The sequence below is a fragment of the Dendrobates tinctorius genome, unplaced genomic scaffold (assembly GCF_039654945.1).
Source record: "Dendrobates tinctorius isolate UK_male_01 unplaced genomic scaffold, ASM3965494v1 ptg000120l, whole genome shotgun sequence".
Classification (NCBI taxonomy): domain Eukaryota; kingdom Metazoa; phylum Chordata; class Amphibia; order Anura; family Dendrobatidae; genus Dendrobates; species Dendrobates tinctorius.
Genome location: NW_027361788.1, coordinates 41015967 through 41041578, shown reverse-complemented (window position 1 = coordinate 41041578; position 25612 = coordinate 41015967). Strand labels below are relative to the sequence as shown.

The following is a 25612-nucleotide window of genomic DNA, read 5'->3' as shown; positions in this document are numbered from 1 at the left end:
GTGTATGATGGGTATATGGGCACGGGACTATGGGATGGAGGGTGTGTATAATGGGTATATGGGCACGGGACTATGGGATGGAGGATATGTATGATGGGTATATGGGCACGGGACTATGGGATGGAGGATGTGTGATGGGTATATGGGCACTGAAATATGGGATGGAGGATGTGTGATGGGTATATGGGCACTGGACTATGGGATGGAGGATGTGTATGATGGGTATATGGACACGGGACTATGGGATGGAGGATGTGTGATGGGTATATGGACACGGGACTATGGGATGGAGGATGTGTGATTGGTATATGGGCACTGGACTATGGGATGGAGGATGTGTATGATGGGTATATGGACACGAGACTATGGGATGGAGGATGTGTGATGGGTATATGGACACGGGACTATGGGATGGAGGATGTGTATGATGGGTATATGGGCACGGGACTGTGGTATGGAGGATGTGTATAATGGGTATATGGGCACTGGACTATGGGATGGAGGATGTGTGATTGGTATATGGGCACTGGACTATGGGATGGAGGATGTGTATGATGGGTATATGGACACGGGACTATGGGATGGAGGATGTGTGATGGGTATATGGACACGGGACTATGGGATGGAGGATGTGTGATTGGTATATGGGCACTGGACTATGGGATGGAGGATGTGTATGATGGGTATATGGACACGGGACTATGGGATGGAGGATGTGTGATGGGTATATGGACACGGGACTATGGGATGAAGGATGTGTATGATGGGTATATGGGCACTGGACTATGGGATGGAGGATGTGTGATTGGTATATGGGCACTGGACTATGGGATGGAGGATGTGTATGATGGGTATATGGACACGGGACTATGGGTTGGGGAATGTGTGATGGGTATATGGGCACGGGACTATGGGATGGAGGATGTGTATAATGGGTATATGGGCACGGGACTATGGGATGGAGGATGTGTATAATGGGTATATGGGCACGGGACTATGGGATGGAGGATGTGTATAATGGGTATATGGGCACGGGACTATGGGATGGAGGATGTGTGATTGGTATATGGGCACTGGACTATGGGATGGAGGATATGTATGACGGGTATATAGGCACAGGACTATGGGATGGAGGATATGTATGACGGGTATATGGGCACTGGACTATGGGATGGAGGATGTGTATAATGGGTATATGGGCACGGGACTATGGGATGGAGGATGTGTGATGGGTATATGGACACGGGACTATGGGATGGAGGATGTGTATGATGGGTATATGGGCACGGGACTATGGGATGGAGGATGTGTATAATGGGTATATGGGCACGGGACTATGGGATGGAGGATGTGTATAATGGGTATATGGGCACGGGACTATGGGATGGAGGATGTGTGATTGATATATGGGCACTGGACTATGGGATGGAGGATAATCATTATAATCTGTTATAACTAACCACAGTTAGTTACTATGCCCGGGCAACACCGGGCTCTTCAGCTAGTAAATAATAAAGGTATCATTTACAATTATCTGGTATGCACATAATTTTTCGGTTAGTTTTTTTTTTTTGCAGTTAGATTTGTACTACATGAATGTGGACACGCTGTGAAAATATTTCACAATAAGAACACGGTAATAAGGCTAAAATGGTATTTACACAATGTTATTTACACCCTGTTGATCTTTAATCATGATTAAGCAACTATTGTTGTCAACAACGTCTCGGTCCTAATACCTTGTCCTAGGGCCGGTCACCCTCATCACTCCCTAAGGCCGGTTTCACATTAGCGCTTTTTAAGCGCACGCACGGCCGGGGGTAGCTCCGCCCCCGAGCCGGCTCTCTGCCCGGCGTGCCCGCCCCTTGCTTGTAGCGCCGCCTACTAGCGGACAGCGGCGCCTGCGATCGGCGCACCCTATCTTTAGCATAGGGTGCGCAGATCATGCGCAGGCCGTGCGCTAGTTGCGCTTTGACCTGCGCTGCGCACTTTTAGCGCTTTTTAAGCGCACGCACGGCCGGGGGTAGCTCCGCCCCCGAGCCGGCTCTCTGCCCGGCGTGCCCGCCCCTTGCTTGTAGCGCCGCCTACTAGCGGACAGCGGCGCCTGCGATCGGCGCACCCTATCTTTAGCATAGGGTGCGCAGATCATGCGCAGGCCGTGCGCTAGTTGCGCTTTGACCTGCGCTGCGCACTTTTGACGGTGCGCCGTGTGCGCCAAAATCAAACTTTTCGGATTTTGGCGCGCACGGCGCACCGTCAAAAGTGCGCAGCGCAGGTCAAAGCGCAACTAGCGCACGGCCTGCGCACGATCTGCGCACCCTATGCTAAAGCTAATGTGAAACCGGCCTAAGCAAGATGAAGTGACGTACAAGCCCAAACAGGCATCCACGTTACTCCCCGTTAGGCCGGGGTCGGTCACACATGCGAGAAACTCGCACGAGTCTCGCATCTCAATACCCTGCACTGCCGCCGGCACTCGGGGCCAGCGCTCAGCTGCATGCATTTCTATGCAGCTGAGCGCTCCGGTCCCAAGTGCCAGTGGCAGTGCAGGGTATTGAGATGCAAGACTCGTGCGAGTTTCTCGCATGTGTGACCCTGGCCTTAGGTTGCAAGTCCCGTATCAATGAGCCACTTGGCACACCCGTCACGCTGACCACCTCCATTTCCTAAAGCACAGCCCCGATCCTCCATCTGTACTGTATGCTTGCACCAGGGGTTGCAGCTCACACAAATATCCCTCCTCTGCAGCACGGTCACCTCTCCCGATTCTGGCCATGCTCACATGACTCGGATCTCCAAACTTAGGTCTCCACTCAGGGTCTGAGCTATCGAGTCTTCGCTCGGGTCTGGCCTCTCATAATGGCAGGCTGTAAACCAACTCCACTGCTCACATGTCCCTGCTGCTACAGTTCCAGGCGCTGACTCTTCTTCTCTGCCTTCCTGGGCTTTTTATAATTATTAACTGTGCCACAGCTATCACTTAACCTTGTGTCTCTTTTAATGTCTTTCCTCGGTAGACATGTCCTTCCCTCTTCAGTTCCTACTAGTGTAATTCTCTCTGCTTTCTTATAATCTTCAGTCAGCAGATGGCGATGTTCATTTATTGACACTCGGTTTCGGCATTACTGTGTGTGTCTCCTCACTCATTAAACTCCTTACACAGCCAGCCCCCTTCTGTGATATTGCCACTGCTTACACAGTGATGGGACTGGGTTAGCTTTTAAAATTGCAGTCAATAAAACCACTTATGTGCCACAGCCAATGCAGAGAGATAGAAAGGGCATGGCATAGCTATTGAAATTACCTGGCAGCCCCCATTTGTGTCCCAGACAATGCATAGACTAAGTTAGATGTGGGGATCACTGCAGAGCAAATCTACCAAGGGTAGCCTCTGAGGGCTGTGTGATGGGAATGTCACCATGCCAACCTGTACCCTGCTCTATACTGGCAAGGAGCAAGAACCCAGCTGTCTGCAGTCTGAGGGCATGAGATAGACTGTTTTATTAATCTATAAGACTCCCCACACATACTGGATCTCCGCAGAGAGAATCTGAATTTATAAGAGGTCCAACTTTCTTTTGATAGATAAGCGGGGGGCAGTCATTGGCAGCCACTTATCGGTCTCACATTTCAGACACCATATAAACTTGCAAAACCGGCCATTTTTATGGAGGAGCTGGGAAATACAGTGGCATGATGCCATCACCGAGTGCAGGGCGTTGTAGGAAATCTTCATGTCGGGGGGGACAAGGTGACTCTGCCATGTTGGATTCTAGCTTTGAAAAGACCCTAAAATTAAATCTTTACTGTTCCACTGTCATAATTGTTTGGGGAATTTATTGGGGTGCTGCAAGTGGCAATTATGTGAATTCTTGGCATAGCAGTTTCTAGGGCACTGGCTGCTTTTTACGGGGGGGGGGGGGGGAGCACTTACACATGTTGCATTTTGGGGGTGTGTCCACTTATCTATTTTACAGTATACGACATTAGCCACTATAGAGGGCAGAACACATAATAGAGGGCAGAGTGCCAGTGCCAGGGAATCATGCCAATAATGAGTGTAATTTGTGCCAGCGCCATAGAAATAAACCACACTGTCCACCCTTATTAGTGCATGTGATGAAATCCTATAAGCATGACAGTCTAGCACATGATGCCTACCTGGAGCAGAGGCAATCCAGCATACACTGCTCCTACAGGTGGAGACCTCACTAACAAATCTACAGTAAACATATTGCCCGCCCATCACACCCAACAATTATAGGACATTCCTGCATAGAATGCCGACCGATCAGTGCCATCGGCACACATTGCCCACCTATCTCCGTGCCATCGGCACACAGTGCCCACCTATGGCATCAGCGCACAGTGCCCACCTATCGCAGTGCCCTCACCACACAGTGCCCACCTATCACGGTGCCATCAGCACACAGTGCCCACCTATCTCTGTGCCATCAGCACACAGTGCCCACCTATCTCTGTGCCATCAGCACACAGTGCCCACCTATCTCCGTGCCATCGGCACGCAGTGCCCACCTATCTCCGTGCCATCGGCACGCAGTGCCCACCTATCTCTGTGCCATCAGCACACAGTGCCCACCTATCTCCGTGCCATCAGCACACAGTGCCCACCTATCTCTGTGCCATCAGCACACAGTGCCCACCTATCTCTGTGCCATCAGCACACAGTGCCCACCTATCGCAGTGCCCTCACCACACAGTGCCCTCACCACACAGTGCCCACCTATCACGGTGCCATCAGCACACAGTGCCCACCTATCACGGTGCCATCAGCACACAGTGCCCACCTATCTCCATGCCATCAGCACACAGTGCCCACTTCTAATATGCCATCAGAACACAGTGCCACCACTGACCGCACAGACCGTTCTCACTCACACTGAGCAGCAGCATCTCTCCACAGCGATGTGATAAAGTGATGGACTGTACCATCCGTCACAGGGGTGTTATATCTTGCTGTGTATTATTACCAGGGACACATTTGTCATGTGATAGAATCAGTGTGACTCAATCGCTTTTTACAATTAATATATACATATTCAGATTAATTTACAATAACAGGTGCGTATTACAGAGTTGTCCTCGCAGCTTAGAAGGGATCGCCGCCCCCTGTTTTGTAGTGGTAGCGTCCACGTAGAAAAGGGTCTCTGGGGCTCGGAGCGGCTCAGTGTGAGCAGGCGGCAGTGCGGGTGGGAGCGGCTTCTGTCCGTCTGTTTGGGGGTCTCTGCTGCTCTGTTCTACCCTGGACCCCCTTCCCCCCAGATCCGGAGCTAGACCACACAATGCCCGGTGAGTAGGAGCCGCGCCGTCCGCGGTCAGTGCGGTGTTATGTGGGGGTGCACGCCGGGAGCCCCTGGGAGGGAGGGAGGGGCACTCCCAAGGGCAGTAATTGTGGGGTGCCCTTGGTTTTGGCATGCAGGCTGGAGCCGTAAGTTGTGACTCCTCCTTGTATGGTTTTGGGGTGTGACCTCTTATTTTGGGGAATCTTTCAGCATCTTATACCTTTGGGGTGTTGCACAATTAACCCCTTCCTCTCCTCCTTCACCAAGGGTTGAACCCTCTACCCAGCCCTCTCACCTGACTGCACCCCACCCTATGCCCCCCAGTGACTGGGTACGGTGAGGGGTCCCAGTTATGTATGTGACAGGTGGTCCGCAGAGCTTGCACTCCATACTCCGGTTGGGTGCGTTTTGACCGCGCTGTATTTGTCTTATGGTAAATATTCTGTGTTATGTTATGAGGTGTAACATTCTCCCTATGGGTTATGTTTGTGGACGTTGGAGCTTGCAATCTAGTGCACGTCTGCGTCCGGATTATTCTGCCTGATCGCTCATCTTGGCGTAGGGTCGCGTGCTTATGGCGGGTGACCTAGCCATGGGAACCCTAGGAGCTTGCAACCTGTCGCCATGCAGTGGGCCGCTCTACTCCCTAGGGAGCGATATTCCCATCCCCCTTCCATCGCTCTGTAACGCCAATGGCGATTCCAGCTTGCGGATAGAAGTTTCATAGCGAGCTGCCACATCTGATGAGCGCGCGGTGTGCACCGAGACAAGCGTTGGAGGATGCAGCAGATTGGTGCTCTTGTGACAATGGAGAGAACAGATGTGGTTTTCATGACGAGGACGGATCGCTGATGGATGTAAAGAGTCAGGACATCGGGTCGGACTGGGACGGACGCCGCTGCTCTGGGCCCAAGAGCTTGCACTTTAGTAATGCCAGGAATGTTGTCGTGGGCTGAGGATTGACAGCGCCTGATTCCTTTCACCATTTTTGTTTTGCAAGTTTTTCCCCTCTAGATTATGTGATTGTGGGTGAGTCGCAGGCCGCGGCTCCAGGGTGCCACTAAGGGTTAATTCACACGCAGTAAATTTGTCAGATTTTGGATCCCAAGTGTTGTCTCTGTAGGCTTTTGTGCAAGTTGTGTGTTATTTGGCTCCTTGTTTTTTCTTTTATTTTTTGCACACCACAATAGTCCCCGATCGGCTTTTGACCTGCGCTTTGGCTCCTAACTTTGGTGCTTTCGTCACATTATAGCTGGGGCTACACAGCTACTTTGTCCACAATACCGGTCACGCGGCCAAACATCACCCTGTGCAGCTGCGACAACTCACGAACAGCCGACAGTCCGACTTTTTGCCACTTGTAGAGTCACCTTGTGGGATGCAGTGTGACCCCATTAAACCTGTGTTACGATGCGATTTTTGGCTGCACCACCTACGTTGCTGCCTAAGTGGTTGTGTTGCCCCTGCAATTATCTTGCCATTCACAGAATAGATGAGAGCTGCTTATCGCTGCAGGACCCCCACGATCTTGAGAACAGGGCTCTGAAGTGCTCAATTTGTTGTCTATGGGACCGGCGCCCAGAACGGAGTAGAGCGCTCGACTATCACTGGCAGTCCCATAGACCGGGAATGGAAAAATGATGCACCTGCTCAGCACAACCCAAGCATTTCAGATCCCCATTTTTGGGGTCCAACATGGCTAGTGATAAGGTGCCAAGTTGGAAAATCTACTTTAAGTTGTTAGGATTTGGCGACTTTATCACTTACCTTCAGAGTAGATTATAAACGTCTGATCGTTGCAGACCCCTCCCATCACTAGAACAGGGGTTCCGATGCATGACCACATTGAGGAGGTTTTGACTGAAGCATGGCTGAGCGTGCCACTGTTGATCTGAGCGTGCTCGACCACTGCTCCCCCATTCTGGCCGTGCAGGCGGGGTGTAACATGGTGATCGGTGGGACCACCAGATATTTCTCAGTTTTCTTGCAAATACCGTAAGTGAAAAATGTTGATCCCGATGTCACCTGTGCCACTGCGGCTATGTGCTGCCACTTTAGATACTACGGTGACCGTGCAATAGAGACAAAGCCTAGCTATGGCAGGTGCCCCATACCTCCTCAGCTCCAGTCCTCATTGGGACCACAAGACCCCACTGCTAGGACTACAGTGCTATGACTGGCATTTCATGATTGTACAATTTGCCTGGAGATTGGCAAAAAATGATCCTACCCTACAAATGCAAAAACTGGGCGTAGAATGGCGGATCTCTAAGTGGGTGGCATAGACTGGCACAAACATTGCAGGACGGAATCCCAGGTTATATCGTGTCGTCCTGGGCCTTACTTTTAACAGGGAATCCATGCAGGGGTCACGGAAAGCTGGGTAAATCTCTTTGGACAGCCATTGTAATGATCTCCCAGCTTTCTATGGAGCAGATTGCCCTAAAACCATTACATACAATGTTTGGTCATTTTTAAGGCCAGAGTACTCTTCGTGAGTGGAGTAGTACCATGTGCCTCACGCTTCATTGAGGTTGATACTTCTCATGACAGGTCCTCATTTAAAGGAACATGCACCCCATTTGTAACCTGATGTTCCTCATTATCTGTCCTCAGGAGACGACGGCGTTGGAATCAATGGGGGACTTAATAATAATAATCTTTTTTTTTTTTTTTTTATATAGCGCTAACATATTCCGCAGCGCTTTACATTTTTGCACACATCATCATCACTGTCCCCGATGGGGCTCACAATCTAAATTCCCTATTAGTATGTCTTTAGACTTATTGTACATCATTAGTCTTTTTGCCATGATAAGGTTTATTATGTGGAGAGATGATCCATTACATGGATTGATGTGGGACCTGGCTGGGATAGTCACCTCCTGTGATCAGCCATGGGAGCTCCCTCTGCAGGCTGACGCTGTAACTACAGAAGAATCAGTGCTGCTAGCATTAGTGATGTGTGATACGCCGCTGCACTTACTCATCCGGATGATAAATATTTCAGTCGCTGGATAACGGCCAGAAACTGCTCAATAATATGTTATGTAACCGGCTTGGTATGGATATACAGTGGTACCAGGTGCCTTAATTTAAAGAGGTCCATCCGTTTGTATGCTCTTCATTGAGGTGTGACAAGCTGTAATGTGGGTCATATTGACTGTCACCCAGCTTTTTTTTTTTTTTTTAGGTGCCTATGCACTTTGCTGACCATTGTCCTGTCCTATAAAACACCGGCACGATCAGCCGACATGAGCGTGCACGTGGAAAGGGTAACAAATTGCCTTCCTTGAAAAAAAGATGATTGGACACTGAAATACAACATGCCTAATCCTGACACAATCAGGGGAGAGTTGGGACACCCCCAAACCCTCTGCCAAAATCAAATTGTGCATCCAAGACTGGATACTGACTGTACTGTCACATTGTGTAGCCCCCATTCACCGATTGCACCCACCCTGCACATGACCAGGGCGAGTGTTATTTGTAGTCTTCTCATTAGTGACTTCATTATGTGGAAGGAGCCCTCCCTGTCTCTAGTATGCTCCCCCCCCCAGAGATGTGGTGGTCTTTGAAGACTTTGAGATATTTTGCAATTGTTATTTTTGTGACTTTTACGTGTTGGATATTTTTAGCTGTAAGCTCCTGGGACAAGGCAATTATTATACTGTATCCTCTGTGCAGGGCAATGCTGATATTTGCACTTTATACGGGTTTTCCTATTAAAGCTCATCACGACGTATTGCTTTGATGTGTCAGATCGCTAGCGTGTGACTATTAGGACCCCTTCTGACCTCCAGATTTGGGGTACTGGCTCCCCCTGTGCATACATGAAGATTGCAATACAGTGCCAGTCCGGTACATAGAGATTCTATGAAATCGGGGCATTGCCTTAAATGCAATTCCCTAGCGCACCTCTGAATCTTATTGGGATCTACCTGCACTAGGACACATCATAGGGCGTCCTATCCAAAACACAGCCCCATAGCGCGAAGTTCTGCTTGGAATTACTAATGTCTGGCATCTAATAAGCGATTTCTGCTAACTCAGCGCCTTCCAGCTCCTAGAGCGGACGGAAGCGCCAGTAGCCGTAATCCGAGGAAATATTGTGTGTTTGTTTGGACATGACTAAATCGGGAGGTTTGTAGGGATCACGACGAGGCGGCCGGGGCTCGGATCCGAGAAGGGTGAGGGGAGTTTGCAAAAGACTCTCAGCTCCTGTTTATTAAAAATGTGTTAGAATATGTCAGGATTTTTCGCTGCGCCTTCTGCTGCGTCCATCTGTCCGGCCCCAATCCTGCTAGATATTTGCCAATTTCCCTTTGTTCTCCAGTGTCTGGGGTGCAGGACACTCTCCAGATGACTTGTCCTGACAGATCCGAAGCGATTAGCTCATCCCTGGATGGACATTAGGAGGGAAAAAAAACAATTAAATCTGTTTCTGGGAAAGCTGGGTGATGATCACAAATATTAGGATTCCTAAATAAATATTCTTTACTTGCCGTTCTGTAGCATCGGAATCTCGGCTCGCAGCTGAGGCTTCTGGGGGTGTCGCCCATCTTTCCAAAACCCCGAAATGACAAAGTGGCGCAGAAATACATCCCCTATCCTATAGAAAATGAATACGCGGAGGCTGGGAAAGCTGGGTGTCTGATGTGGTAGATATAGGGGTCTTTTTATGTTGCGTTTTGGGAGCGGCATCCATTGCTCTCCCAACACTTGCGGTGAGACAACCTCCACCCTCGGTGGTGAGCTCAGCCCTCACCAGTTCTGCCAGAGCCGCTGTCTGCAAAGCATTAGCCCAGAAGGGGTTACAGCATTTCCTCATCTTTCGCCAGCATTCTGCTCCCATATTTATGTTAAGCGTTTTACCAGGAAACATCCTGAGAGATAAATATATCATGTGCAGGTATGTTCTGGAATGTGTAACGCTGACAGCGTATCGGCAGCTGCCCATTAACCCCTTCCTGCTGCGCCGGACAGTCCGCCCCACTGCACCATGGGCACCATTCTGCACCTTGGCGACACCATATCAGATGCGAGTCCTACTTTACGCGGCCCATCATATACCAGACAGTCATTTTTGGGTGCATTGGCCTCCTTGGCCGTGGTGGTACCTGCGGAGTGACAACCAGGATCTGTGGAGTTTCACATCTATTGTTCATGGTTGGAGGGTCTTGACAGCGAAGCAGGAAATTGCAGCTGATCTCATACTCATCCGTGGCGTCTCCACACTTCCCTTCACCCCATCACTTTCATGTCATCGGAATGAGGGAAAGTGGAGATAAATGGGGGGTTGTCGCAGATATTTTCCATGTCAGATCGAGGCCCCTTTATTCAGTGTAACGAGGCAGGTCAGGACTTTGGAAAGCTGAGCAACAACCCTTGTGGAGCGGAAATGGCCTCCAAGAAGTCATCACCCAGCTTTCCCTTTTTTTTCCTGACTTGACGTCCTGGTCTTGTATACGGATGAATTTTACGATTTTGGGTAAAAGTGGTCTTGGTAGAAATGGTGTGCGAGCAGCGAGCCTCGTTATAATGGAGACCGCGCATAATCATATGTATAACACTTCGTGACCCGCGATATTAATGATCGTGGCCGACCTTTGTAATTATGGAGAATTGATGGTTCAGCGGGGAAAAAGGTGAATATTCAGAAGTCATTCAGAAAAAGAACGCTTCCAATAGGAGTTGGGAAGGCACCAAGGTTTTTGTGAAGGGGAATTGTGTGCGCTGTGCGGTCATAGAGCCAGGTTATAGAGGGGTCCGGGGACATCAGCACTTGTATGTGCCCTAAGTATAGATACGGGCAGCCTGGACTTATCTAGGTGAAAGCATGACGTACTGTCGGGTAGTAAATTTACCGCCATTGACGACACCCTTTGCTTTGGATGTGTAATGTAACCACATTGCTGGTTGGGTATATTGGAATCGGTGGACCGCCCCAGTGATGACAGCTGCAACCCTCAGCAATCATTTCCTGCTGTTCTATCAGGACAACCCCTATAAGGCTGGGTACTCCTTACCTTTGGCCCCATGATCAAGGCTTCCATCTGAAGCCCCGAAAAGCAGAGTTTGGTCAAAACACCTGAAGGGAGCCGTTCACCATAATGAGGCAGATGGAGTCACTTCCTTTTCTGTCTCGGCATAGTTCGTCTTTCTAGGAGGACAAGTGCGGTTTACCAAGACCGACACCACCGGGACGGCGTACAGAGTAATTCCATGCGACTCATATTGATCTTCAGGAGATTTCACCAAATCCCATTATTTGGGGCCTTAGAAGCCCCTGATGGATTCTCGATTGTTATGGCTACTTTCAGCTGGTGATCAAACACCACAACTTTTGGCAATTGGGTTAAACTGGGAGTTGTAGTTTTGCAACAGTTGGAGAGCACTTATCTACTTGCTGCAATGCGGACTCAACATGACCATATATGGTGTGCTGTCAAGCGCTTCAACAACCTGCTTTACCACATGCTGAAAATAAACTTTGCTCTTATCCAATCCTTGCATTGTCTTCTAGAAATAATTGGTTCAGCCCAGACATTCAGTGTCCGGGATGAATGGGTCACCTCACCGCTTAGGAGGTTAGGAATGTAAACGGGACGTGCATAGTAATGGGGGAATAATGGGGTATAAATTGTCAACAAGCATTGCTGTCTGACGTGTATGGCGTCCTGACTAGGACCCCACGGCTCAGGTTCTGCTCTGCCTTCTGCTCCAATTACTACGTGAAATGTAAAATTAAGCTAATATATTACGGCTGGTGAAAAGTACCTGGATCAGGTTTTCTGGGAGCTGAGCGTTTGCCTTGGCTCTGGAGACCGGTGTAATGAAGCCAGACCTGGGCCGGAGCTGGCAAACCGGGAACGCTGCCAACATGAGTGCAAACTCCCTGTTGACTTCCATTATTACCCCTATGCCATTACGTCTGTGCGGGGCCTGGAGAATCGCAGAGCCCTCGCCTATGCCAGATGCAATCATAAGGTGAATGTGGGGGCAGGGGCCAAGGTGCGAGGTCCCAACCGTGCCGCGACTTGGGAGGGCAGATTATGGAGAAAAGTCTCATTTACTGCAGGATTCAGGCTGTCAGTATATTGTGGGACTTTGTACAGTGTATAATTGGGGGCGCAGACTCTAGAATTACACTGCGGTTGTTACTACAATTAATGCCGCCATATAGGTCACAGCTAGCAGACTGAGGAGATTTGGCACTGAAATCCTGATAGAGAGACATTAAACTGACCTCTGCGTTAGCGTTAAATGCAACCATTAGGTCACATTTATAAGCCATTTTTAATCCAGCGAGCGATCCTCACCCATGATTACTACTTTAAAGAAACATGAAAAAATTTCCCACAGATAAAAAAAATCCGTCGGGCTGCAGTTCTGTAAATGGCGTGTAGTATGCGCCTCCGTGTGCGTTCCTAGCAGAAAGATTGCACATCTCCCACATTAGTGCTCCCATATACAGGATGTCACTAGAGATGGTGCCCAAATAGGAAAACGGGCATTTTTGTTAAAAGTTTTTTAACAAAATGCCCCAAAAAACTCCTTAAGGCTATGTGCACACACTGCGGTTTTTGCTGCGGTTCTGCTGTGGTTTTGGCCCTGCAGAACTGCAGCAGTTCTGCAGACACGGTACTTTACCATGTTAGCCTATGGGATTTCAAAACCGCAGTGCTCACGCTGCGTTTTTTTCCGCGCGGTTTTGCAGCATTTTTTTTCCGCAGCATGTCAATTGTTTCTGCGGATTCTGCTGCGGTTTCACACCTTTAACATAGTAGAGGTGTGAAACCGCAGGTCACTTTACCTGCAGTTTTACCTGCGGTTCCGCGGGAAAAAACCCGCAGGTGAATCTGCAGTGTGTGCACATAGCCTTAATGCGGTTATATATATTTAGCATTCAACAACTATTCCTGCCCGCCTCTCTTCATACGTATGCATGCTCACAACGGCGTGTGCATGTGTTCTCAATTAGGAGAGGGGAATAAACAAACATATTCCTTGAAAAAGGTTTGGTCATGTTGAATTTTGACATGCCCAATCCGTATTCCTCCTTGACATTGAATGGTCGGCCTGTCTTGACACACTTTATATGCTGATGACTTTTAGATAAGTGCCCCCCACTCCCAAAGCAATACCTCTGCTGTCTGTCCCTTTCCTGACAGCGAGTTATTCGATTCTTCTGGCGACGCAGAAACTATCATGGCGCCGGGCGAGATGAGAGGCATGTTTACCAGGTTGACTTTCTCTTTTTAGCTCACAGGCAGTAGAACAAACCCTTGTTTGCTGCTTTATGGCACAAGTGTTTTTTTTTTTTTTTACGAGGGACTGCTGGGTCCGTTCTGACCCCGCTGGTCGTGCCATGCAAACGGGGCCTCCAGATCCTTTTTTTGCACCTCATGTGTTGGGACAGACATCACTTTTATTGACAAGTCCTGAAAGAGGCTTTCAGAAAGAGCCAGATTTAGCGGCCTGGCTGAGCCCGCGAGGGGGCGAGAAGAATGGGGTAATGACTGAATAACAACTGGACGTCATTAACGGGGACATGTGGCCACAAATACAAATGAGGAGACTCCCAGCGAGACTCAAGGCCAAGTGTGGGTGCAGGAATCTTCTCACGCTGGACGAGGACTTCATCGCTGGGTAATTGGCCTGGTGGGCGTCCTTCTGCCTTTTACATTCATGCCCTACAGCAATGATGTCCAGTCTGCGAGTCTGGTGTAATCCCACAGCGCCCCAATAGTGAGCGTTGTAAGTTGCACAACAGCCACAGGTTGGAGAACATCGTGATGTGGCATAATGGGAATTGTAGTTTTACAACAGTCACTGAGTGGAAAAAAATGTTTTGGTACATAATTTTCTTTGGAGCACAGTTGTGGTTTTACACATTGTGATGGAGCTCGAAGAATAGTGGGAGTAGTAGTGTTGCAACAGTTGGAAATCGGCAGATAAGAGAACTTTGTGGTGGGGTTTGTGGGTGTCATGGCATAATGAGACTTGTAATCTTGCTGCAGCTGGGGAGCCATAGATTTGAGTACACTTTAGTATTGCAGTGCTCCCCAACAGCCTATGACTTCAATAGCATGATGGGCGTTGTAGTTTATTAGCTGGAGAGTCACAGGTTGGGGGGACACTGTTGTATAGTATGAGGCTTTCATGGCATAATGGAAGTTGTAGTTGTGTAACAGCTAGAGATCCACAGACTGCAGAACATTGTGGTAGGTCTTGTGACTTTCGGGGCATAGTGCAAGTTGTAGTTTTGCAAACATTTTGGAGCCACAGGTTTGAGCCCAGTCCCTTTCAGTCCAGTATGAAAAGCCGCAGGTTGGTTCAGATTCTCTCTTGGCCTTTCCAAGTTAATAGGCCACCAACTTTTGGAAAATGACTACTTGCAGTCGGTTGTCAGGACATGCTGGGGGGTTGTTTTTCAACAACTGGAAAGCAATGATAGGGCAAGGACCTGGCCAGGTATGACCCCTGCATTGGGGCCACAGCAACAAATATTTTAGTGAAAGGAGGGACTTGATCTGACCCAGCCGTAGAGTAAAGGAAGGGAAGGGGCGCGCTGGAAAGTACGGGTACTCTGAAATGCGTTTCATCTGGAATTCCAGAATTTGGAGAGGAGACCGTGATAAATGATGGATAGCACATATTACAGGGGTGCAGTGTGGAGCCTGCGCTCACATTGCAGAAATGATCCATAATGGGCAGGAATTCTGCAGAGGGGGCCTTTAGGGATTAGTATAGTGCTTGTATACAGGGGGCCACCGGCTGGACATCCTAAGGTGGTCTCCTAATGCACTCGATGGAAAGATTTCATGGGCTGGTGGTTTGGGGGTCTGTGCTATAATAGAAGCCCAAATGTCAGAGACATGCAGGGGTTTGAAATAGGAGGAACAGTATGCTGAGGGTCTCCATGTACAGTGCAAAGAGCTGTTTGGATACCCCCCACCCACCTTCCTCACTGCCAATTAGAGAGAGAAGCCATACAGCGGCGGATTAAGGTGGCGGAGTTGTCATGGCGACTGGAGAGAAGTGCAGAACCAGGGTGATGACATCACTGTGCTATTATGGGATGGAGGCTGCAATTTCATCAGTATAGAGGCCTGCTCTCCTCCAGTCCATAGTCATGTGCCGCCTATAGATGACAGGAGCTGATGACACGACAACGCAATGGGATTGGGATCTCGAAATTGGTGAATCAGGAGATTGCAGATGGTTACTACACCTGTGACAAGCTGGCAGAGCATCCAGCGGAGGCAGGGGAGTGATGAGTGCACATACGCTAACAGCTGCCCCCTGTGTGCTCACATTACACCTCCAGGGGCTTTTCTCACCTCCTATCCTACATACATAGACATAATATGAAGTCGCCCCTCTGCAGATATAACGGCTCACTCTCTTCTGGGAAGGATTTCTACAAGATATTGGAGGTGTCTGTGCGAATTTATGCCCCTTCATCCCAAAGAGCATTTGCAGAGTAAGACCCGATGTTGGGGGGAGGCTGGCGTCACAATCTCTGCTCTTGGATAGGGCTGAGGTCCGGGCTCTGTGCGGTCGCTCATGTTCTTCCACCAAACTCTTCCCCCCTCCATGTCTGTATGGTCCTTGTACACTGGGCACAGTGATGGGGAGCAGAAAAGGGTTTTACCCAAACTGTTCCCACAAAGCTGGAGGCTACAATTATCCACAATGTCTTGTGCTGAAGAATTAAGATTTCCCTTCCCTAGAACCAAGGGGCTGAGGCCAACACCTGATAACAGTCCCATAGCATTATCCTCCTCCACCATCTGTACAGGGGGCACAATGCAGTCAGGGGGTAACGTTCTCCTGGCATTCACCAAATCCAGACTCCTCTATCAGATACCAGATAGAGAAGTGTGATATGTCACCGCACAGAACATGTCTCCTCCAGAGTCCAGTGGTGGCGGCTTTACACCACTCAGACGCTCAGCATTGTGCTTGGTGATGTAAGGGTTCATACAGTTGCTCAGCCATGAAGCTCCTGGCGGGGGCTCAGTGATTGTGCTGATGTTATACCAGAGGCGGTCTGGACTCTGCAGTTATGGAGTCCTTAGAGTGGTGGTGGCTTTTCTGCCCTCTTCTCCTCAGCACTTGGTGACCCTGCCCTGTAATGTTATGGGGTCTCCAGTTTATGTCTGAGTTGCTGCGCTTCCTTCCACTTCGCAATAATATCACTCTCAGGTGATGGGGAAGATTTGGGAAGAAATTTCATGAATGGACATGTTGGGGCTAGAGGTTATACCCCATGGGCAAGGAGCCCAAAGTTATACACCGGGCAATGAAATACCTAAATGTAATGATTGAGACGTGTATCCTCTATACTTTTCTCTATATGGTGTATGTGGTATGGGCGGCATCAGTCAGAAGTGAGGTACAGGATAATGGATAAGTAGTTGGTGGACGGCTGTCGACAGGTCGCTGCGGATTATTCCCGGTTGATAACGTCACTGCCATTAGTTCTAGAAACCTGTGACTGATTTAGTCTCAGCCCTGAGGATCGATAGGAGGAGCTGGGAATAAGTGTTTTATTATAGTGCATGTCACCCGGGGATATGAGAACAGCGTCCTATATCACCCTGCCAGCGCTGCGGTATGATGTACTGCCCCAGCCCCTCACTATTTCCAGCACATCACTCTGCTATTCCACTAATTAAAGGGCCACGAAAACTAAAGGTCCCTTCACAGGGGCAGATCAATGGCATGTCGTGATCGCCAACATAATAAAGCCCATCATTTACTTTCATATGTTTCAGTAATTATGAAGTTCCTTGATTGCTCAACTATTGGATGCATATTTACACGAGGGAATGTGCGGGCGACAAGCGATGGTTTTTACGTCATCTTAAAAGTCACTATAAACTATAAAGCAATTTATCACTGGGTAATGAAGGTGGATGAGTGCCCAAACGATCGCAATTGTCAATTACCATCATCTTCCTCTGAAAAAGCCAAAGTGGGAAAATATAAATAGAGATTGTGACTTGTCAGTCAGCCCATAGAAAATTCTACAGTTTTACATGGCTGATAACAGGGAGCATTAGATCAATTACACACCCTATAGAGGTTTATCTGGGGCCGTATTTTCTCAGAAACCCACTGCGTTTCACCCCATCCAGGTAAGAAGCCATATTGCATTGTAGGGGCAATGTTGGCTTGTTCCTCTGCTGTCATTTTTGTGACAGGAATGACCTTCAAAGATGGCGGACATTGAATAATTCAATATATATTCATTTGTGCCTGGCTGGGATGTTTTATGTCGATAGGGCTGGGTGGATTAAGACAGCAAGATGGTCGCCTCCTGTGTGTAAATTGCCTCAGATTGAGTTTACAAATTTTCTCTATTGGTGTAATGTTACTCGGTGATTAACTCATTAATGCCCTTTGGGATTTTGTGCTGGCCGACAGGTCCGTTCAGAATGAGGGGCTTCAGGCATGTCATGGCCTGAACTAAAAGGCAGAATCCCTTAAGGTTGAACATTCGGTCAACGTGCGGACAGACGAGAGGGATATCGCCTCACTCCGTCTTACTACACCCAGTTATGGGGCTTCTCCTCATGATCACTGCTGGTGAAAGCTGAGATATGAAAGGCTTTTGGTTTAGTCCTTATTGTTGTTTTTTTTTTTTTTGTACAGATACCATGAAACAGCTCCTTATTAGTGCTGAGCTAACGTGCTCGGATAAGGCATTATCTAAGCATGCTTGGGTGCTAACCGAGTGACTCCGGCGTTCTCGAAAAATATGTTCAAGACCCTGTGGCTGCATGTCTCGTGGCTGTTAGACAGCCTGTTTGTTTGCCTAACTGACGCGAGACATGCAGCCGAGGGGACGCGAACATATTTTACGAAAACGCCAAAGTCACTCGGTTAGCACCCGAGCATGCTTAGATAACACTTTATCCGAGCACGCTAGCTCAGCACTATTCCTTATACTCAGCTTCCTGGACCGCTGCTTTCGCGGTATTTGCTGGTTACAGTATGGCGGCATTACAAATCGGCACTCCCTCCTCCTGTGAGTTGGTGCAGGACACATCTTTTTGCTCTCTTCTCTGGCTCCATGGTGTCTCCACTTTCTCGTTTTTATAATTCTCTCATCACATGTAAATTCCTCATAAAGTGCCCCCATAACATTCATGTCTGCTCTGGTAGTCCCATCTCCATATTATGACCGAGCTGCACCTGGCGTGTGGAATTCACAATGGAGGAATGCTGTGCCGTGTCAGTCTCTCCTCCACATTCCTGCACTCAAAATACTTTACAATCCATCTGATTTCATGTGTAAAGTATGGCACAGGCCATTTCTGCACGCATCGGAGGTTAGATTGATGGTCCCCACTGGTGGTCCACAATTACAGACTTCTCTAATATCTTCTTCTCAGAAGACCATTTTGATTAGACTTCACCTTTAAGAGATCTAATATTAAATACCCCCAAAGTAGCTGCTTACCATAATATAAAAAAATCCCCCACTAAATGAAATAATTAGAAAGTGACTAAATAGAATTTTAACTTGATGACGGCCTAGTGACAACCAATATGGCCGCCTTTATGGAACCCACTTGGGGTTCATATTGAAACTGATGAAATTATAACTCCGGAGCGATATATCTGCTTCCACACCTATATGTTGGAATAGCTTGGCACATTTTCTATCCACTCATCTTGTAAAGCTTGGAGAACAAAGACATGAAGGGGATGCTGCACTGAATCCCCTTCGGACGCCCACCAGTCATCCTAGCAATATGCTGTCACTAAGATGGGGAGTGCCTGCCTCTTTAGAGGACCCACAATGTCCATATGTTACACAAACAGCTCACTTGTTTTATTGGCGCTATGTAATGCCTCATATCCCCTGCAGGGGTGCTGCAGACTAATTGTGCACTTGGTTCTGCATCCTCCCACACAAATGACAGCTGAGACGACCTGTTATCCGCTCCCTGCAGCTGCGTTATGTTGGCGTAGTCATCCTGGTGACTGCTCAATGAGATATAGTAATGTCATTAGTTTGCGGCCATGATCGCCATTACAACCTGCGCCTTTAAGATGCGCTTATTCCTTAATGAGATCATCTAAAAATTACAGAATAAAAATCCTAGGTTTTTAAAACCGAAAAAGAAAAACCTTTCTTGTAAATGTTCATCTTCGGTGTTGACCATGAGCAGAGACCTGCCTGTGATTTACAAACCCGTCGATATGACCAGACGTATTCTACAATCAAATTTAGTTAATAACATTTTCTGACATCATGTCTGATGCACGGCAGATGTTCCTCGCCACCCACTCGCCTGTTCATTTGTGGGGAGTACTAGAAATCCCAGCATGTCACACTATAGCTACTTAGAACATATGTAAAGCTTCATACTGCTATAACACCACTGTACAAAAATACCCCCCATCCTACAGAGCACCCATGGTAATGCTGCCACCATCCTGGTGATCCGCTGAGATAGCCCCCGATACATGGATGCTCTGCAGTCCACTGCGCCGACCCACTCTCATGGTCTCTCTTATAAGACTGGCTGCTGGTTGTCGGCACAAGCCCTCCTTGGAGAGCTCACCGCAATAAGAATAATTAACCATTTTTAGGTAATCTTAGTTGTGGGGACTCATTTGGATAAGCATTTTTCACTGGCTTCCTTTAAAGGGATCCTGTCAGCAGGATTGTGCACAGTAACCTACACACAGTGTCAGGTCATTGCAGTTATACTGATTACACAGATACCTGGTGATGAAATCCGTCTTGTGGTTGTTGTTTAATCTTTATTTTCAGTTTTGGGTTAATGATGTGCTGCTGCTCCAGGGCGACCTGTGGGGGGGTCTTCATCTGTATGGCTTCTAACACGTCACTGATTCCTTACTGACCTGTCCCCTAGTTTACATAATTAATATTTTATATATTTTTTTTTTTTTTTTAAATCCCGCTCTTCAGGCAGGCGCTGGCAGTGCCATTTTGATTGAGAAAAAAAATTGCTTCCTCCAAGATGGCTCCGACTGTGCAGTAGGATCTATTGGATCGCCACTGGCTGCTACTGTGCAGGCGCTGCCATATTGCTAGAGAAAAAAAAAATTGTCTCCACTAAGATGGCGTCAGCCGCACCTGGACAGTAGCATCTATTGACAGTCCGATAGCTGCTACTGCGCAGGCGGTGCCATCTTGGAGGAGGCAATTTTTTTTCTTTGCGAGATGGTGGTGCCTGTGCATATAGCAGTGCTGATAGCTACTACTGCGCAGGCGCTTCTAGCTCCAGTTTTAGAATGATTTAGATTTATTTTTTAACTAGCTGAAGAGCCCGGTGCTGCCCAGGCATAGTAACTAAGACACCAGAAATGCATTGAGAACGCAAGCATCCATATCTTCTATGCTGGCATTTTAACCTCTACCCTGTATCGATTGAAATGAATAAAATAAATTTGTTTTCAGTACATTGTGGAGCTGGACAACCTTTTTCCATGTCAGAACCAGAGCGCTCGGTGGAACGGTCCTAACTTCCATACCAGGGATCCCTTTAAGAGAGGCCTGGGGTGAGAATCAGAGCGCTGAGGGATTTACCCTAACTTCCATACCGGAGATCCCTTTGAGAGGCTTGGGGTCAGTACCAAAGCGCAGAGTGGATTTGCCCTCACTTCCATACTGGGTATCCCTTTTAGAGAGCCTGGGATCAGAACCAGAGCGCTGAGTGGATTTGCCCTGACTTGCATACAGGAGATCCCTTTAAGAGAGCCTGGAGTCAGTACCAGAGCATTTGAAGGCAGTTGCCCTGACTTCCATACCGGGGATCCCTTTAAGAGAGGCCTGGGGTGAGAATCAGAGCGCAGAGTGGATTTGCCCTGACTTCCATACCGGGAATCCCTTTAAGAGAGCCTGGGTCAGAACCAGAGCGCTTAGGCTGAGTTCACACGTGGCGTTTTTTTCGCATTTCCGTGGCGGTTTTAACCGCGAAAAATAAGCATCCCATACATTCCTATGGGATTCTGCAATGCTGTGCTAATGCTGCGGTTTTTACCGCGGCGGAATCGCTTCGCGGTAAAAAACGCAGCATGCTCATTAATTTTGCGGAATCGTGGCGATCCCGCACCCATGGGAATGCATTGTTCTGCTTACTTTCCTCATGTGGCTGTGCCCACCATGCGAAAAGTAAGCAGAACAATTGGTGATGATACCCACGGTCCGGAGGAGAGGAGACTGTCCTCCGGGCTTTGGGTACCATATCCCTGTAAAAAATAGAATTTAAAATAAAAAATATTGTTATTCTCACCTTCCGACATCCCGCGCAGCCTTCCCGCCTCTCTCCATGCTCCCGTTCCCAGTACTCCTTTGCGAAAATGCCCGCGATGACGTCTGTTCTCGCGGGATCGCGAAGTCTCGCGGTCATTCGCGTGACGTTATCGCAAATTACCGCGAGATGACGCGATCCCGCGAGAACATACGTCATCGCGGGCATTTTCGCAAAGGAGTACTGGGAACGGGAGCGTGGAGAGAGGCAGGAAGGCTGCGCGGGACATCGGAAGGTAAGAATAACACCATTTTTTATTTTTTTATTATTTTTTACATTTTATCTTTTACTACTGATGGTGCATAGGCGGCCTCAGTAGTAAAACGTTGGTCACACTTGTCAAACACTATGTTTGACGAGTGTGACCAACCTGTCAATCAGTTCTCCAAGCGATGCTACAGATCGCTTGGAAAACGCTAGCATTTTGCAAGCTAATTACACTTGCAAAATGCTAGTTTTTCCACGGGAAAATCGCGGGAATTTAAAATGCGATTTTCCCACGGAATGGAATTCCGGAACTCTCGCGTTAATTTCTGCGAGAGTTCCGCTACGTGTGAACCCAGCCTTAGTGAATTTGCCCTGACTTGCATACAGGAGATCCCTTTAAGAGAGCCTGGGGTCAGTACCAGAGCATTTGAAGGCAATTGCCCTGACTTCCATACCGAGGATCCCTTAAGGCTACTTTCAGATTTCCGGATTTTAAATCCGGCGGGCTGCGGCGAAAAGTTGTCAAACTGGATCCAGTAGAAGCCGCAGCCCGCCGGATCATCTGTTTTTGCCGGATACGGTGCAGGAGAGGGAGAAAGAGTCTTCGCACATGCGCTCTGCAAAAAAACAGTCTGGCGCTGTCAAAAAACGTTGCATGGAACGTTTTTTTGCAGACGCCGGACAGGCATTTTTTGCCGTTTCCGGCAAAAGCCGGACACGCCGCATGGCCATCAGGCGCAATGCGGCGATAATGTTAGTCTATGGGAAAAAAGCCAGATCCGGTGGCAACCGGCGCCGGATCCGGTTTTTAAATTTTTCGCTGCATCGCGCCTGATGCTTCAAAACGGAAATCTGAAAGTAGCCTTAGAGAGGTCTGGGGTCAGAACCAAAGCGCTGGATGGATTTGCCCTGACTTCCATACTGGAGATCCCTTTAACCCCGGGGTTATTTTCATTTTTGCGTTTTTGTTTTTCGCTCCCTTTCTTCCCAGAGCCATAACTTTTTTTATTTTTCTGTCAATATGGCCATGTGAGGGCTTATTTTTTGCGGGACGAGTTGTACTTTTGAACAACACCATTGATTTTACCATGTCGTGTACTACAAAATGGGAAAAAAACTCCAAGTGCGGTGAAATTGCAAAAAAAAGTGCAATCCCACACTTGTTTTTTGCTTGGCTTTTTTGCTAGATTCACTAAATGCTAAAACTGCCCCACCATTATGATTCGCCAGGTCATTACGAGTTCATAGACACCAAACATGTCTAGGTTCTTTTTTATCTAAGTGTTGAAAAAAAATTCCAAAGTTTGCTAAAAAAAACAAACAAAAAAACACCATTTTCCGAGACCCGTAGCGTCTCCATTTTTCGTGATCTGGGGTCGGGTGAGGGCTTATTTTTTGCGTGCTGAGCTGACATTTTTAATGATACCACTTTTATGCAGACACGTTCTTTTGATCGCCCGTTATTGCATTTTAATGCATTGTCACAGAGATCAAAAAACGTAATTCTGGGGTTTTGACTTTTTTTTTCTTGCTACGCCGTTTAGCGATCGGGTTAATGCTTTTTTTTTTATTGATCAGGCGATTCTGAACGCAGCGATACCTAATATGTGTATGTGGGATTTTTTTTTTTTACTGTTTTATTTTGATTGGGGCGAAAGGGGGGTGAATTGAACTTTTTTAGGTTTTTTTTTATTTTTAAACATTTTTTTTTTACTTTTGGCATGCTTCAATAGCCTCCATAGGAGGCTTGAAGCATGCACAACTCGATCGGCTCTGCTACATATGGGCGATGTAGAAAAACAGGATTTTTGGGTTGCTTACCGTAAAATCTGTTTCTCGGAGCCTTCATTGGGGGACACAGAGACCATGGGTGTATGCTGCTGCCACTAGGAGGCTGACACTATGCACAAAAAAGTTAGCTCCTCCTCCGCAGTGTACACCCCACCGACCGGCAGGGAATTCCTCAGTTAGTGAGAAAGCAGTAGGAGAAGTAACAGAGTAGATTGAAAACAGAACAAACAACTCAACTGTAACCAATCAACCAAAGTAAGAACAGGAGTTGTAGAACATGGGAGGGTGCTGTGTCCCCCCCCAATGAAGGCTCCGAGAAACAGATTTTACGGTAAGCAACCCAAAAATCCTGTTTTCTCGTTCGCCTTATTGGGGGACACCGAGACCATGGGACGTCCCAAAGCAGTCCCTGGGGTGGGAAACAAACTTCCATCAGGCCAGTGGACTCACCACCGCTGCCTGCAGAATCCTTCTACCTAGGCTGGCGTCCGCCGAAGCGTAGGTGTGGACCCTGTAGAATTTCACAAACGTGTGAACCGAAGACCAGGTTGCAGCTTTGCAAAGCTGCAGCGCGGAGGCTCTGTGGAGTACCGCCCAGGAAGCACCCACTGCCCGGGTAGAGTGCGCTCTGATCCCCGGAGGGGCCACTCGATGCTTAACCCGGTAGGCCTCCAAAATTGCCGATCTGATCCAGCGAGCAATAGTAGCTTTGGAAGCTGGGTGACCTTTCCGCGCCCCATCTGGAATGACGAAAAGAGAGTCTGTCTTTTGCAAGGAAGACGTCCTAGACAGATAGACTCTCATCGCCCTGACCAGATCCAGCTTGTTCAGGGACCGCTCCCGAGGGTGAGTTGGACTCGGACAGAAGGACGGCAGAACAATATCCTCATTGAGGTGAAAGGAGGACACCACCTTCGGAAGAAAAGAGGGCGGAGGCCGCAGAACTACCTTGTCCTGGTGAAGTACCAGGAAAGGAGAGCGGCAAGAAAGAGCCGCCAATTCCGACACGCGCCGGATGGAGGTGATGGCCACCAGAAAGGCTACCTTCCAGGAGAGAAGGGAAAGGGAGACTTCTCTGAGAGGTTCAAAGGGAGAACCTTGCAGAACCTCAAGAACCAGATTAAGGTCCCATGGATCCACGGGCGCTCGATACGGAGGAGCCGTGTGAGCCACGCCCTGAAGAAAGGTTTTGACCTGAGGGCGGGAGGCCAAAGTCTTCTGAAATAAAATGGACAGCGCCGAAACTTGACCTTTCAAGGAACTGAGAGCAAGCCCCGCATCCAGCCCTGCCTGAAGAAACGCCAGAACGGAAAAGCACATAGGCGCGATGTTATTGGCCTCACACCAAGTGAAATAGGCCTTCCAAGTACGGTAGTAAATTTTGGAAGATGATGGCTTCCTGGCTCGGATCATGGTATGAATTACTCGACCGGAGAATCCTGCTCGTTTCAAAACCTCGGTCTCAACAGCGATGCCGTTAAATTGAGCGGCCGAGAATTGGGGTGGCAAATCGGACCTTGAGACAGCAGATCTGCCCTGTCTGGAAGCTTCCAGGGGGCGTCCGCGAGAAGGTTGACAATGTCCGCGAACCAAGACCTTCTGGGCCAATTCGGGGCGATGAGAATAACTGGAATTCCTTCTGCTTTGATCTTCTTCAACAGCTTGGGAAGAAGAGGCAGGGGAGGAAACGGGTAGGGGAGCTCGAACTGTGACCAAGGAGGAATGGCCAGAGCGTCGGCGCCCACTGCGAGAGGATCTCGAGCTCTGGATACAAACTGTGGGACCTTCCTGTTGAGGCGAGAAGCTAGCAGATCTACGTCCGGGGTTCCCCAACGACTGCAGAGCTGAAGAAATACCTCCGGATGTAGGGACCACTCTCCTGCCGCGAAACCCTCGCGGCTGAGAAAGTCGGCGGCCCAGTTGTCTACGCCGGGAATGTGTACCACGGAGATTGTCGGTACCGAAATCTCTGCCCACTGAAGGATCTTGGACACTTCTGCCAGGGCT

The 25612-nt window shown here is 48.5% G+C and overlaps 1 protein-coding gene across 1 annotated transcript in view; it reads left to right on the top strand.

The window, feature by feature from the left end:
* The first annotated feature begins 5152 nt into the window (after positions 1–5152).
* The window catches only part of PLXNA3 (plexin A3), a 112020-nt gene continuing 91560 nt past the window's right edge, over positions 5153–25612 (top strand). The window contains exon 1 of the mRNA XM_073541230.1: positions 5153–5310. The gene's annotated coding sequence lies outside the window, so the exon portion shown is untranslated. The remainder of the gene's footprint in view (positions 5311–25612) is intronic.